At 36.5% G+C, this 13,964-nt stretch overlaps 1 protein-coding gene across 1 annotated transcript in view; it reads left to right on the top strand.

Annotated features, from left to right (window-relative positions):
- Positions 1 to 9,087, top strand: part of PRR16 (proline rich 16) — a 165,376-nt gene extending 156,289 nt beyond the window's left edge. The window contains exon 3 of the mRNA XM_037374554.1: positions 7,223 to 9,087. The gene's annotated coding sequence lies outside the window, so the exon portion shown is untranslated. The remainder of the gene's footprint in view (positions 1 to 7,222) is intronic.
- The last annotated feature ends 4,877 nt before the right edge of the window (positions 9,088 to 13,964 follow it).

Below are 13,964 nucleotides of genomic sequence, written 5' to 3' on the forward strand. Positions count from 1 at the left end.
GGAACTTGCCAGCACTAGGTACTGGATGCAACATTCTTTGGCAACTCATTGCAAATGCAAAGCTGCTTCATTGTTAGTATTTTTGTGTCATTATTTGCTTGCTATAGCATTTCCTGTGTTAAGCTAGATAGATAAACTTTATAACCAACTCCCCAGGTGTGTTACTAGCTATTTTTTCACTAATTATTAGAAACAGAAAATTATTTCTGTTAGGGACTTGGCTGTCTTGCATCTTTCTTTTCCTAATCTTTGCTCTACCTCCATTTGACATCTGTGTGCATTCAAGCTAATTAATGAAGTTTGCTTTGACTCAGCAAGAAAATGAGGGCAAAAATAAAGGCAGAAAGACTAAAAGAATATCAGATACTATCTAGTTTTTATATTTAAAAACCTACTTTCAAACCCTAAAAATGCAGTGAGAATGAATAAGTGAGTTCCCTGGACCATATAGTTTTCTGGATCACTGTAGAAGATCCAGAAGATCTTTGCATATCTCAGATACAGACCCTTAACATGGGGAAGCAGCAGTATGCCTCAGGTTTAGCTAGCCATGCATTCCTACCCCTCTGATAATCAGCTAAAGGATACTGCAAGAAACAGGATTTTGCTTGCCACTAGCAATGTGTGGTTTGTTTGTTTCTGTTGTTTCAAGAGTATAGAGAGCCCTCAACAAGCACCAAAACTCTTGGTTTAGTGTTTGTTATTGTAGGTTCGGTGTTTCAGGGTATTCACATTCTGAAAAGATGTAGCAGAAATCTGTTGAGAGTGAAAGCGACAGAATTAAATAAAACGCTGTAAACTTGTGACATGTCGATTAAAAGTATAACATGGATTGGAAAGGAAATCTGCAGCCAAAGCAGAAAGTGGACAGAGATTTCCTTCTATATAGTTAAATGTCTCATATGCAAGGCTAGCTGTATAGTTTAGTTATTGTCCACTGAACACTTGGTATAAAATATTTCTGTAATCTGTCATAAAGTAATACGCAAATACTTTCTGTATCGAAAGACCTTATAGCTAAACAATTCATATCCACTGTTCAGGAACAATCACCAGAGTGGCTGTCAGTACATAAAATTCATTTCCATAGTATCACTAGCATATCTCTTCTAAGGATATAAGTAACTAAGCTGAAGTGTGACTACTACTTCTGTGTAGACAGATCCAGTTTTCACACTCGATGCTCAGCTATGGCTGTTGGTGCAGCTGCAGTGGCCCCTTGTAACAGTGGCTTTGGATGTGATTTTGCAAATGGCTAACTGGCTGCAGCTTTGTGGGTATCGTCCAAGATCTGTCCTGTAGCTAATCCAGCTCAGTAGAAGAAAGAGGGAATGAATAGATATATGTACACTATATGTATACACATACATAAGAGATATAAGTAATGCATATTTACATATATATATATTCTATTACAGCCATTGATAAGCAGTCTTTTAAATATACTTGGCCTAGCTTTTCAAGCAACTCTACATCAGAAGCCTCACTGTAAATGAAAATTAGGAAGACACATGCCATATTCCTTTGGAATGAAAGATAGCTTGAATTTTATATCATACTCTAGCACACAAAAAAAAGCACATTTCCTCTTCTTGATCATTTATTGTTTTTTCTGTGCATGTTAGTCAAATACAAGAAAAATGTCATCCAAAGCTAGTTTTTTTGAAAACATGGCTTTTCTTGGAGCTAGTAAACACGTACCCCAGAGAGAAAATGAAGAAAAAACAACCTGCCAGAAATACTTCGTCAGTACTTTTCTCATGAAAGATGTATCAAAACATATCCAAAAACTAATGAAAAAAAGAAATGGGCTTCCTAGGAATGTATTTACACTTGGCATAATCAATTCTATCTTAAGACATACTTTAAGACATCCAAAACAGTTTTCCAGCATCTAAGGAATGGGTGGACAAAAAGGGAAGTAAAAAGAAAGTCATGTCAAGAAAAAAGAACCTGATAAAAAGTCTTCTTAAGGTTCAAAATGGTGAACAGAATTGTATTGTCTCAGCCAAAAATATGCCTGATGAATTTTAAAAACGCTCATTTATATATCCTTTCTGTACATGGCAAGGAAGATCTTGCTTCTCTAGTTAAATTTATGTATACTTATCTTAGCAGACAAGGTGCCTTTGACTAGTGAACAAGGCTGCCAGATTTTCCTGGGATACATCACCAGAATTTTTTCCAGTGCCATTCTTTCCCCTTCTATCATGTTTTAGTCGGAGTTTTGACATTTTTGGTTTTCACTGTGGCAACCCCTAATGTAGCCTATTGACTTCCATGGTGTCGGAACTTGGTAACTTTGCTTGCCTAGATTTCAGCTGTGTTGGAAACTAGTGGTATCAACAAAAAAGACTTTTTTTCATATTGTCCATCCAACATATTGCTTCTCTCAAATCTGAACTGTTTGGGACATTACTGAGACAAGCACCACAGCCATTTTGCGAGCAGTTCATATGTAACAAACAGAAAATTTTAGAAGTTTCATATATTGACATGCATGATGCTGCTGACATTCATTGCACAGGGTTCTGTTACCATTAATTTTTCATTATAAAAAATTTGTTCTAGAGTAGCTCTCAGAGCCATATTCTGATGGGCTTCATTTTGTTGTGCGAACACACGAAGACAGTGAACTTCTACAAATATATTATTTAAGCAGTATGAGATCAGTTGGAAAAGTATATTTAATAAATGCTGCCATAATACACTCTCTTGACATAATTTTCATATTTCTATTTGGGATTATCTTTATGGAACTAGATATAGAACTTGTTTTTGTGAAGTCTCTAGAGATACCAAAGCTCGAACAACATGGGACTTGATAATGAAAATTAGGGAAGTGTTGTTAGGAGAGGTTAGCAAGGTAAGAGTAATACTATAGAAGCCAATGCCTGTTGTCACCATATTTGAAGATGTATAAATTTAGACACTCTGATTTTCCTGCTATTTACAATCTTTTTCAAAGCTTTGCAAGAAAAAGAAAAACTTCCAATAAGCAACTGGGAATTCTTGTTTGCTCATTGGCAAAAGAAATATTTACACACTGAAACACTAGGATTAAACAATCACACATAAGTAAGTAAAAGTAAAAAAGTAAATAAAAATAAGAAAAAATAGGAAGAATTACAAAGAATGGTGGTGCATTTGTTAACATTCTGTATTATTTATATTTGGTTGTTTTAGTTTTAACAGAGAAAGATGTCTCAACATTGCTGTGTCACAGGACACAAAAATGCTAACATTGGCTTATGTAGTTAAAATGTTGATGGAGAAATAAAATGCTTGGTAAGAACATTGGGGTTTGCATTCAGTGTAATTCCTTCAATCAAACAACACATAAAATTTTATCTGAAATATTCTGGCTCTGAATGAAGATTCAAAAATCTGTTATTTACATTTATACCAAAAAACCCCCAAAAACAAACCCACAAAACACTACCAAAAAACCCAAAACAAACCCAAAGGTCATGATGGGGATTTCTTGGACAATAGAAACAAGCAAAAATAACCTCTAAGAAGCATTTCCTTCCCTTTTAGTAATTTTGTCTGTTGAAGGAACTAGCATAGTAATACATCTCATCTGAAAGGATTAAAAAAACCTAAGGTAATAAAGGTAAAATAGTCTCTATCTGAATCTAATATTTCTGTATCTTTCAGGTCTGAGTAACTTAAACAGATGTCATTACTATTTAGACGATACCTGGAAAATCTGTGCACTATGTTTATAAGGATTTATTACTATGTGATTTTTTTTTTTTTTGTAGGGACATTTGTTACACTCTTAAATACATGAGTACAACTAATAGCTTGGCATGTGCTCTGACTGCAAGTGTATTTAATACAGGTAATATATGTCCAAATTATGCTGTTTGTGCTAAAATAGCCCAAATAATGGGGATTTTAATTAGACTAGTCTTTCAGGTGCTTTTATCAAACTCTTAAAATGATGTGGAAATTATATAGCTTAGTATTAATTAGGTAAATCTCTCTCAATTTAATGTGAAGTGCATTTCCTAGTTGTTGTCTCCTTTTTCTTGATAAAAGGCAGTAGACCCAGCATAGATAGTTACATTTAAAGCATCCTTTTCTGTGGTCATTGGCAGTCACCACTACACTCATCAGTTCAAAGTTGATAAACATCTTCTGTATAATGCGCTTGATGTCCTTCTATCATGCCACTATAGAATCAAACTGCATTTTTTCTTTAAATACTATAAGTGGAACCTGAGTATCTCTGTATCTAAGTGTCTTTAAATCAAAATTTATTGCTTATTCAGCCTGCGTAAATGTCCTCTTCTGTCATTTCCCTGTTTTGTACCAAACCTGTAAATCACTATTCAGTTTATGCTAGGCAGCACATGCATAGCCATCCCATAGGCCTGGGGTGAAACAGTGGTTCCCTTTGGTAGCCTTTCCCTTAATAATTTCCAGCCACAGTGTTCTGCATAACAGTCTGTGCAATGACACTGGGGTCGTGGCCATGATGAGGAGAAGGGTTGCATGGTAGATTTAACTGGACTCACTTGCAGTTCTTAAGAGAGCTGTGACAAATTGAAGGAAACAGTCTGTGGTTTCCCTGTATGTATTTTTCAGGTAATACTGACAGAGAACATTCATTTTTTTATTATAGAGGCATAGTTATCTGATTTTGAATGGGGAAACAAAAGCATTGGTTTCTCTGCGTCTCTGCTTTTTGGAACTAAATACTGATGCTGTGGAAGGAAGAGAATGATGCAAAGATGCTGCTGCAGTAATGACAGGGAGGAGAAGGGATGTGAATGAACAAGATGGTCTCCTGTAAACTGTCTGAACTTTAGCTCCCTAGTAAAGTCAGCTTTTTTTCACTCTGAGGATATTGACAAGGTATGGTGTAATGAAGGGATTTTATAGTGATGAATTAATTGTACTGATCTGAAGGTAAAGCTTCTCTGTCAAAGTAGTAAAAACTAGGGAAATAGGAACTAGGCAGTTCAGGATAGGGATCTGTAATTAGTAGATACAGGGGTTTTTTCAGTGACTGGCCTGTTTTCCCTCAGTGCCTCACTTCATGTGTACAGTAATGATTTGTAATTATAAATATATATTTTTTAAAATGGTAAGAGGAACTGCTGCTTCTGTTTTTAATGCAGGCATTGCCACCTTTTGAATTTTTCACTGAGCAAGCTTAACCATAATCTTCTAATTTGAACAAATTATTAATGTGAGAGATGTGTCACATTTTTCACAATGGTGCAGTTTGTGCTTTTTAGTTGAGATATCATAAAGAAACAAAAGTGGGCTTTTCATTGGTGGAATGTTGATGAAATGAAGGTGGATGTCATGTGATTGCATAACTGGGAATGAATCAAACTGTGTGGGCTGACAACCGAATTAGAGATGCTAAAAGAATCCAGCTATACCTGATATACCACTTACTGGTTTTGTGAGCATAATATTGAATATGTTTATGAATTGCAACCCAGAGGAAAAGAAAAAAGTTACATTACTTTTCATGCCTACAGCTGCTTAGTATTTTATTGTACTGTATTCAGAATAAGTTTGAAGAACAACTGTTTCCTGACAAAGTACAAATATTACTTGTATTATTTCCTATCATTTTTAGTATAATTATTATTATTGTTGTTGTTATTATTATTATTATTGCTTAATTGTTTGTTGTTGTTATTGCAGTTATTATTTGTTATTATTTGGTGTTATTATTGCTATTATTGTTATTATTACATATATATTTGTTCTACTGTATTCATCTTGTTTCATAAGCATAAAGCTGACTTCAAGGGCAATACTGTCTTTTTTTGGTGATTTTTATGAGGTCTTGACGTACATGAATCACTAGCCCAAATGTAATTGAAGCCAGAAAGTGTGACAGCTGAAAAAGGCCTGTGTGTTTCTATTGTTATGAATACCGTCCTCAGTTAAAAAATAAGTTGGTAACAGATGTTTACAATTTTCATCTTTCTTATTAATAATGTGAGCCAAACCCTAAATAGTTGACTAGGAAAAAAACTTCCTTCCAGGCCAATTTTATCATAAATTTATTATACCGTCTTTGCTAGACTTTTGTGCCACTGTTACAATCCTGAATGTTAATTAAATTTCCCTTAATAATAGAAATTTTGTTTTACTGGTGGGGAAAAAAAATACAAAGGGTTTACAGCAAACCAACTTCGGATTCTTTTTTTCCCCTGCTAAAGTGAAGTTCTGTCTTACCTCTTGACAATCTCTATCAAATTGAAGTAGTCCAGTCAATATGAAATAAGAGGAAATGTGAGTGAAAGGCTAGATTCATAAAACTGATGGCAAGGGAGTAATTTTATTCCTTCTTGCAGTATGTAACTCTGGGTGTAAGTCACCAACATTGAAAAAGGAAATTCTCATTCTTTTCCTCAGAAGGTGTTAATTTAATTATTTGAACCAGGTTAGTGCCCTAGCTACCAACAGGTCAGTATCTCAAGGTCTCTCTTTTTGATGCTGCTTTATCTTGTCTAATAAATAAAGTTAGGAAATTTAGTGAATCAGTGAGCCTTAGCACTAGATTGGAGCATTACTTTCTTTCCTGATTATAGGGCTGTTTTATTGTTTTGTATAAATTAAAGCAGTTTCACAAAGGGGAATGTGAAAGACCCAAATCAGAATTTTATATAGTATTTTGGTGATGAGGAAACTTGCGCATCAGATGAGAAAATTCTGCTGAAATCACTTTCTATTTATTTTGAGAACAGAGATTAGAATACAGATTCTCAAGTTAGATTAGACTTGAATTCTTAGACAGTTTTTTCAAATGCGTAATATACAGCTTTTTATTAAGATCTCCTTTCATTTCATGCCCTAAGGCATATTGTTAAACTGAATTGTTATGTTAGGTAATTAAAGGTAATCTTCGTAGAAAAAATAATTAAAAAAAAAATATTTTAAAATTCGTGATTACAAGATCCCCATATACTCCAAGACCTAGGATAGTGGCAATCAGTTTCTGAGATGGTGTAATATAATGTGATTCCAAAGACACCGTTGAAGTGAAACCCATTTACCCCAGCAGAAAGCCAAGACACTTAGTAATAATAAAATACAGCTGTAAAGGGTCAAGTTTCAAAACACCGTAACTCTTCAAACTCTTGCTTACATGAAAAATCATTCAAAATTTTGTTTACTATTATCGTTGTCCACTTAAAAGTAACGTTTTCATAACTTTGTCCTTGTCTTCTTTTCTTTTTAACAGCAACTTGAGGCTTGAAGGAATATCTATATCTGGAGGCACGTCAGTTAAATTCTTGCATATCAGATTCGTCATTGTGACTTCTTGCAGGCCAGATCTGAGAAGTAACCAGGAGCCTGACCCTCAGTGGAGAATGGAAAAACCCTTCAAGTCAGAGCACAATCACAAGTGTAATCTGCATTGAATCAACTTTCTCAGATCTGACAGCTACACGCTGAGTCCTCGCAAAAGCCACAGCCTTAAATTCCATTTAGTGGGAAATAAGAATAAGAAGGACTAAATGTCTTGCCCCATTGCAGAAACTGCTGTCTCCAAGCCTGACACTTGAGTTCTGTGCTGACCAACCAGAGTAACAAACAATGAGTTTTTCATGGGTCCAGCCAGCATCCAAAAATATTTCAATATGTAGCCAAAAGGAGAAATGAAGCACTTATGTGATAGCAGAAAATGAATGCATTTACTGTAACAGAGGAATGTTACTGTTTGTGGGGAAAGAAGACCTCTCATCTCTTGTACATATTCAAAGCCATACAGGAACAGGGCATCGGTGATGTTAAATTGCTTAAAAGGATGCTGTCTCTTGTCCTCCACCCAACTTTGAAGAAATTCAGCTGTTAGAGATTGCATCTCAATGCACTTCTAGTATTTGCACTGTCGCTTCCATTCAGGGTAATGATGTGCGCCACCATTTGCACACAGATGGCCCCAGGAGATTTTTGACCACAACAAGCTATATTTTACTGGGGCTCCAAAAGGAATTAAAAAGTTAGAACTGAAGAAAAACATTTGCGCTTTCTTTCACTATGGGGATCTCTTCACAGAAAGGACTATGGTCTTTTCTAAGGTTTAAATAAATACATACATATACATACATATACATATATGTATATATATGAAAAAGCATCAACATGATAAGGTGTGTTTAAAAAGGGGATATAATCTTTTTTAATAGCATCCATTTTTTAACATATTAGCAGCCAAGAAGTTTAGTCTATTGAATTATACATCAAAAAATGTTCCTATTGAACATTTATGTTATAGTCCCAGTTACCGTTGAAGAAGTCATTTGTAATATGTATTTGACATACAATTTTTCTAGCCATTTGTCTATACTTCATGGAGATATCTAACAAAAAATCAGCATTTTCAGTTTATTTTTCTAAATAAATGTGTTGTTTATATTATTTGCAGTCACTCATTTTGGCTGGTTTTCATTATCTCTGAAAAAGATTTAAAGACAGAACCAAAACACAGGAACTGTTTGTTCGTGTTAAGCTGTAATGATTTGCTGACCAAAAGCTTTAATATAAATACTGTAATTTGTAAAATCATGAAGTATATTTATACAGGCAAATATGTATGGAAAACAAGAGGAGGTATTTTAACTCTTAATTTCAGAACATAGTTTATTTTAATATCCACACGAAGAAGTCTAAATATATAATGGAACAGATTTTTTATTACCAGTGAGTTTTAGCAAGTGAGGATTTAGATGTTTAAGAGTGAAAGGAATGTAGTCTAAAAATGGTGGTTTCCCAAATTATCCAGAGACCTTTTTTCAGCTGTCTCATTTTACTCAAAAACTAGTTTAGTTTTTTGGGGTTTGGGGTTGGGTTTTTTTTGGTGTGTGTATGTCTATTATGGAATTTTGTTTGTTGTTTTGTTTTGTTTTAGCATACTGAAAGGGCCATGAAGTTGATACTATTTGATCACAAACAATTTGAGAAGATAGAGAATAAGAAGTTCCTTAGAACAATCTACAGTTTAGTTAAGAACAGTTGTTATCCATCTGCTGCAGTGTTTTGTTATCGAGTTATTGAACATTTCAATGCTAGAGCTGTTTTGAATAAAAATATATTTTTTCCTTTTTTCTTAGTCCATTAGCCTGTGTGTAATTCTAAAAGTAAAGCATGTGATTCCCAGTTCACTTAAAACATTCATCTTAAATCCAGTCCCATGTATCTGATTTAGCTGAGTATTTTTTCTTGATTTTCATTGCTTTATGGAATCTATTAAGTGCTCACTAACAGAAGAATGATATTTCAACAACAAAAAATGGAAAATCCAAGCCTTTTTTTAATCTGTAGGTTAACTTTGTAAAGGGCAGATACCTTAAAACGTGTTGCTCTGCTCTAATGTACTAACTGGTCTATGCGTGTGTGTTTGTGTGTGTGTGCACACATGCACACCTTTACCTGCTGATGAATGAAATGCCAGCTCTGCTGAAGTAAGTGCCACAAGTCCTGTTACTGCAAAAGATGCTCATGTTACTGTATTTTTTGGAGAAAGACCTGAGCTCTGTCTTTGCTTGTGACTCTGAAGCCATGAATAGCATTTACAGTTTGTCAGGAAATTACAAAATTAAATAACTAAGTGAATGTTAAATTCTCTCATTTGGCAAACCTTGGGATCATCTTCTGGTTTGACTCTTTCTAAAAAAAGTAAGTGATCAATTTCCATTGGTGGATTAATGAAAGCTTTGTATTTGTTAAAGAATGATGGCTGTGGTTTTGTTCCCACACATTTTAGCTTATGGTTGGCTTACAGTCTTTTAACTGTGATTTCATTTTGCTGTCATTAGAATAACATATTTGGACACACAACTTGCATGGGCTTGGTTTTGCTCCCTCTTTGGATAACCTGTATTTTAATATTAGAGAGCTTACTCTTTGAGATTAGCATTCAGAGTTGTTTGAAGGAACAACATTATCAAAACAATAAGAAAGTTTCAGTGATCGTTTGAGCACTTCCATTATTATCTAATAATAATATTTGGAAAAGCTCTTATTTTTGTGAACAGAATGCATTCATCTATATTTGAAAATTGCCCAATAAAAATCTGGTGAAATAATTTGTTACTACTTGCAAATACTTTTCTGCTATGCTGAGTTCCAGATCAACTTATGTGTGAAATTTTTCTTGTACAAAAAACACCTGAAACAAAGCACAATTTTCTTCAGAAAAATACAGTGGAAATGAAAAATAATGATCTGCTCCCAGGAGTGGTTTTACACAATGTGTAATGTAAAAATAATAAACAGATACTAGGCCTAATTTAAATGACAAATGTAGTTGGAAGAGGACACTGCAAATCATGGTTCTCATCAATCACATGCTGTTGTTTACAGCTCTGTATTAGCTGGGGTTTCATGCTGGAAAGTAAATTTCAGTGCATGTGCACACACATATATCATGTCTTATTCTACTGCCAGTGACAGTGGGGTAAATCTAAATTTCTTGGGTTTTGTAGATTTAAATAATTAAATCCTTAGGTAAGTATTCAATATTGTGATATAAATTGAGCTGATGTCTGTACACTATGCAGATATTCCTCTGACATAACACTTCAACACAGATTATAAAGCTACTGGAATCTTGAGAACTTTTTGGCGAATAATTAGCACTGAAATATGTTTTCATAAAGTTTAAAACCAGAGGAGACAATTAGATTATCTCATTAAACAACAAAAATTTTGTGAGTTTTTTCATGTCTTATGCTAAATATCTTGACAAGGTCAGCAGAACTTTTTAAACTAAGATGACATAGTGGTGACTGATGGGTCCTATTGTAGATCTGTGGATGTTGCATATATAAGAAATACCCCCACAAGTGGTTCTAGAATAGTGCAGTGTTTCATTATCTGGCACCTGAAAAGCAATCTGAAGCAAGCAATACGCTTGAAATGATGAAGTGTGCAAAACAAAAAGGTGGCAGTTCTGGATGTGTCTACAAGACGTACTTTCAGCACTTAATTTTTTTTAAAGACAAGGACCACCATCATTCATGAGAAGAACACAGATATATGAAATAGCTATTTTGCAAAAGATTGCAAAAATCTTCTCATCACCAGGATGTGATAGAATTGTCCCTCTCCTGATAATCACCCCAAGTGTAACATGGCATGAATATCCCCAAGTGACAGATCCTTTTTATGTGCTTGGTCTGTAGCAAGGCTCTCCAATGATGTAAATAAAGTCCACAAGATGTCTTCAAGATAACCATGTTTTGGTGTGGAAGGGTGTTGCCTGGGGAGAGATGGGAGGATGGCAACCATGGCCCTACCCTGGGGCTCCTGCTGAAGATGGGAGGCTGTTACTCAGGCATTGGGCAGAACCAGAGCCCATAAGGAGACAGGTGTACAGGAATGTGCCTGCCAACTGTGAGGTAGCATGTATCATCCAGTATCAGAGCCATCTGCTAGCCAGCAGTGAGGGGTCATCAGGGGACATGGACCCTCCAGGTGTCTGTGAGTGAGGGAGAGGAGACAGGAGCTTCTAGGGCAAAAAATTAAAGCATGTAAAGGATGTTGGGAAAGAAACTGTAGGCTTAACATGATCTAAATCCCAGGAAGACCCTGGAAACTATGAGCCTGTCAGCCTCACCTCTGTGCCTGGGAAGACCATGAAACAGATCCTCCTAGAAGCTATACTAAGGCACATGAAGGACAGAAAGGTGATTTGAGACAGCCAGCATACCTTAGCAAGGGCACGTCTTGCCTGGCCAACCTAGTGGCCTTCTGTGGTGGAGTGACTAAATCAGTGGACCTGTGGCTATTGTCTGTCTGGACTTTTGTAAGACCTTTGATATGGTGTCCCTCCCAAAGTCTTTTCCTCTAAATTGGAGAGGTATAGATTAGATGGATAGACTATTCAGTGGATAAGGAATTGGCTGGATGGTCACATCCAGAGAGTAGTAGTCAACAGCCTGACATTCAGCTGGAGGTAGTTGACAAGTGGTGTCCCTCAGAGGTCTGTGCTGGGACCAGTGCTGCTTGATATCTTCATCAATGATGTAGAGAGTGGGACTGAGTGCACCCCCAGCAAGTTTGCAGAAGACACCAAGCTGAGTGGTGAAGTTGACACACCTGAGGGACAGAGTGCCATCCAGAGGGACCTGAACAATCTCAAGAGATTTGTCAAGGCCACATGTAGGGTCCTGCACAAGGTATTGCTACAGGCTGGGGGAGTGAAAGGATTTAGAGTAGCCCTGTGGAGAAGGACTTGGACATACTGGTGGATGAAAAGCAGGACATGAACCTGTATCCTGGGCTGCATCAAAAGAACTGTGGTCAGTGGTCAAGGGAAGTGATTCTGCCCCTTTACCCCACCTGGAGTACTACATCCAGCTCTGGAGTCCTCAGGACAGGAAAGGTGTGGAACTGTTGGATCAGGTCCAGAGGAGGGCCACAAAAATGGTCAGAAGGATGGGACTGCTCTCCTATGTCAAAAGGCAGAGAGAGTTGTGGTTCAGCCTGGAGAAGAGCAGGCTCTTGGGAGCCCTTACTGCAGCCTTTCAATACTTAAAGGGGGCTTATAAGGAGGATGGGGACAGACTTTTTAGTGGGGCCTGTAGCAACAGGACAAGGGGTAATGGCTTTAAAGTACAGGAGGGTAGATTCAGACTTGATATAAGGATGAAATTTTTCACAATGAGGGTGGTGAAACGCTGGAACGGGTTTCCCAGAGAGGTGATAGATGCTCCATCCCTAGAAACATTTATGTTCAGGTTGTATGGGGCTTTGATCAACCTGATCTATTTGCAGATGTCTCTGTTTATAGTGGGGGGTGGACTCGCTGACCCTTAAAGGTCCATTCCAACAGAAACTATTCTATGATTCTATGATAAATGATGGGGTAGCCGTGAGGGAAAGGTCAGTTTACGTTGACTGATTTTAAGTACTGTTAGCCGATCGTGGGTTTAAGACTGATTTAATCAACAAGCATTCACAGTGGATGTTCAACAGCATTGGTACAGCAGACTATGATTTTTGCAGTGACCTTCCCTGGTTAATGGATCAGATGAAATGGAATATTTTCACATATAACTGCAAAAACAGCATAAAAAGAGGGTTAATTCTTAAGAGGAACCAAGGAGATCTTGTGAATACAGGAGACTGTAAAGAAGGGTTGACACAAATTGAGATCACAACGGTCTGGCTAAAGAGTGAGGAAAAGGTAATGGGTGGAGTTGAGCGTGTGGTTTGAGATGATACACTTACTGGGGGAAAACTGGGATGGAGTTGGAAAGACAAAAGTGAGTTTTACAGAGAAAGTTAGATTGAACAGAGTGACACATACATCACGGTATGTTTCCTTAGAGGGCTGATGAGACTAAATTACTGATTTTCAGATGGGATAGCTGAAGATCCGATGAGAAAAGAAGCAAAAGCCAGGTGCATATGGTTCAAAATATTTCAGCTTAATATCTCTCCAGATTTCAATGCACTTCCAGGGCTGCAGAAGCCAAGAAATCTCCCCACAGTTGTGCTCAATTTCAGAAGGGGCAATTATAAACAAGGACCCCTGTAAGGAAGAATCTGGAAGGAATCACTAGGAGAGTTAAGTCATGGCAGATGGCACAGAAGCTATTTAAGATATTGTACTGAAGGCAGAGAGAAAATACATGCTGCTTACCCAGAAAGACTAGAGAAAGAGGAAAAGAGAACCCACATGGCTAAGAGGCAGTGTACCAGAGGCTGCTGAGGGCAGGGAGACATCCTTCAGACAGTTGAACGTTTTTAAAGAGAATGTAAGGACTGTAAATTTCTTAAGACTAAATAAAAATTAAAAAAAAAAAAAAGAAATCCCCTGTGACAAATCAGATTTCAAGCTAAATAAAGAGATTTGTCAACCCAAATAGTTTCAAGAAATGTAAGAGTTAAATTCTATTTTGAGAATAGGAGCAGCAGGAAGTCTGGCAGAGAGTCTGTAGTGCCAAAAGATAATCAAGGAAAACAGAAGCACT

Source organism: Falco rusticolus, chromosome Z (assembly GCF_015220075.1).
Source record: "Falco rusticolus isolate bFalRus1 chromosome Z, bFalRus1.pri, whole genome shotgun sequence".
NCBI lineage: Eukaryota > Metazoa > Chordata > Aves > Falconiformes > Falconidae > Falco > Falco rusticolus.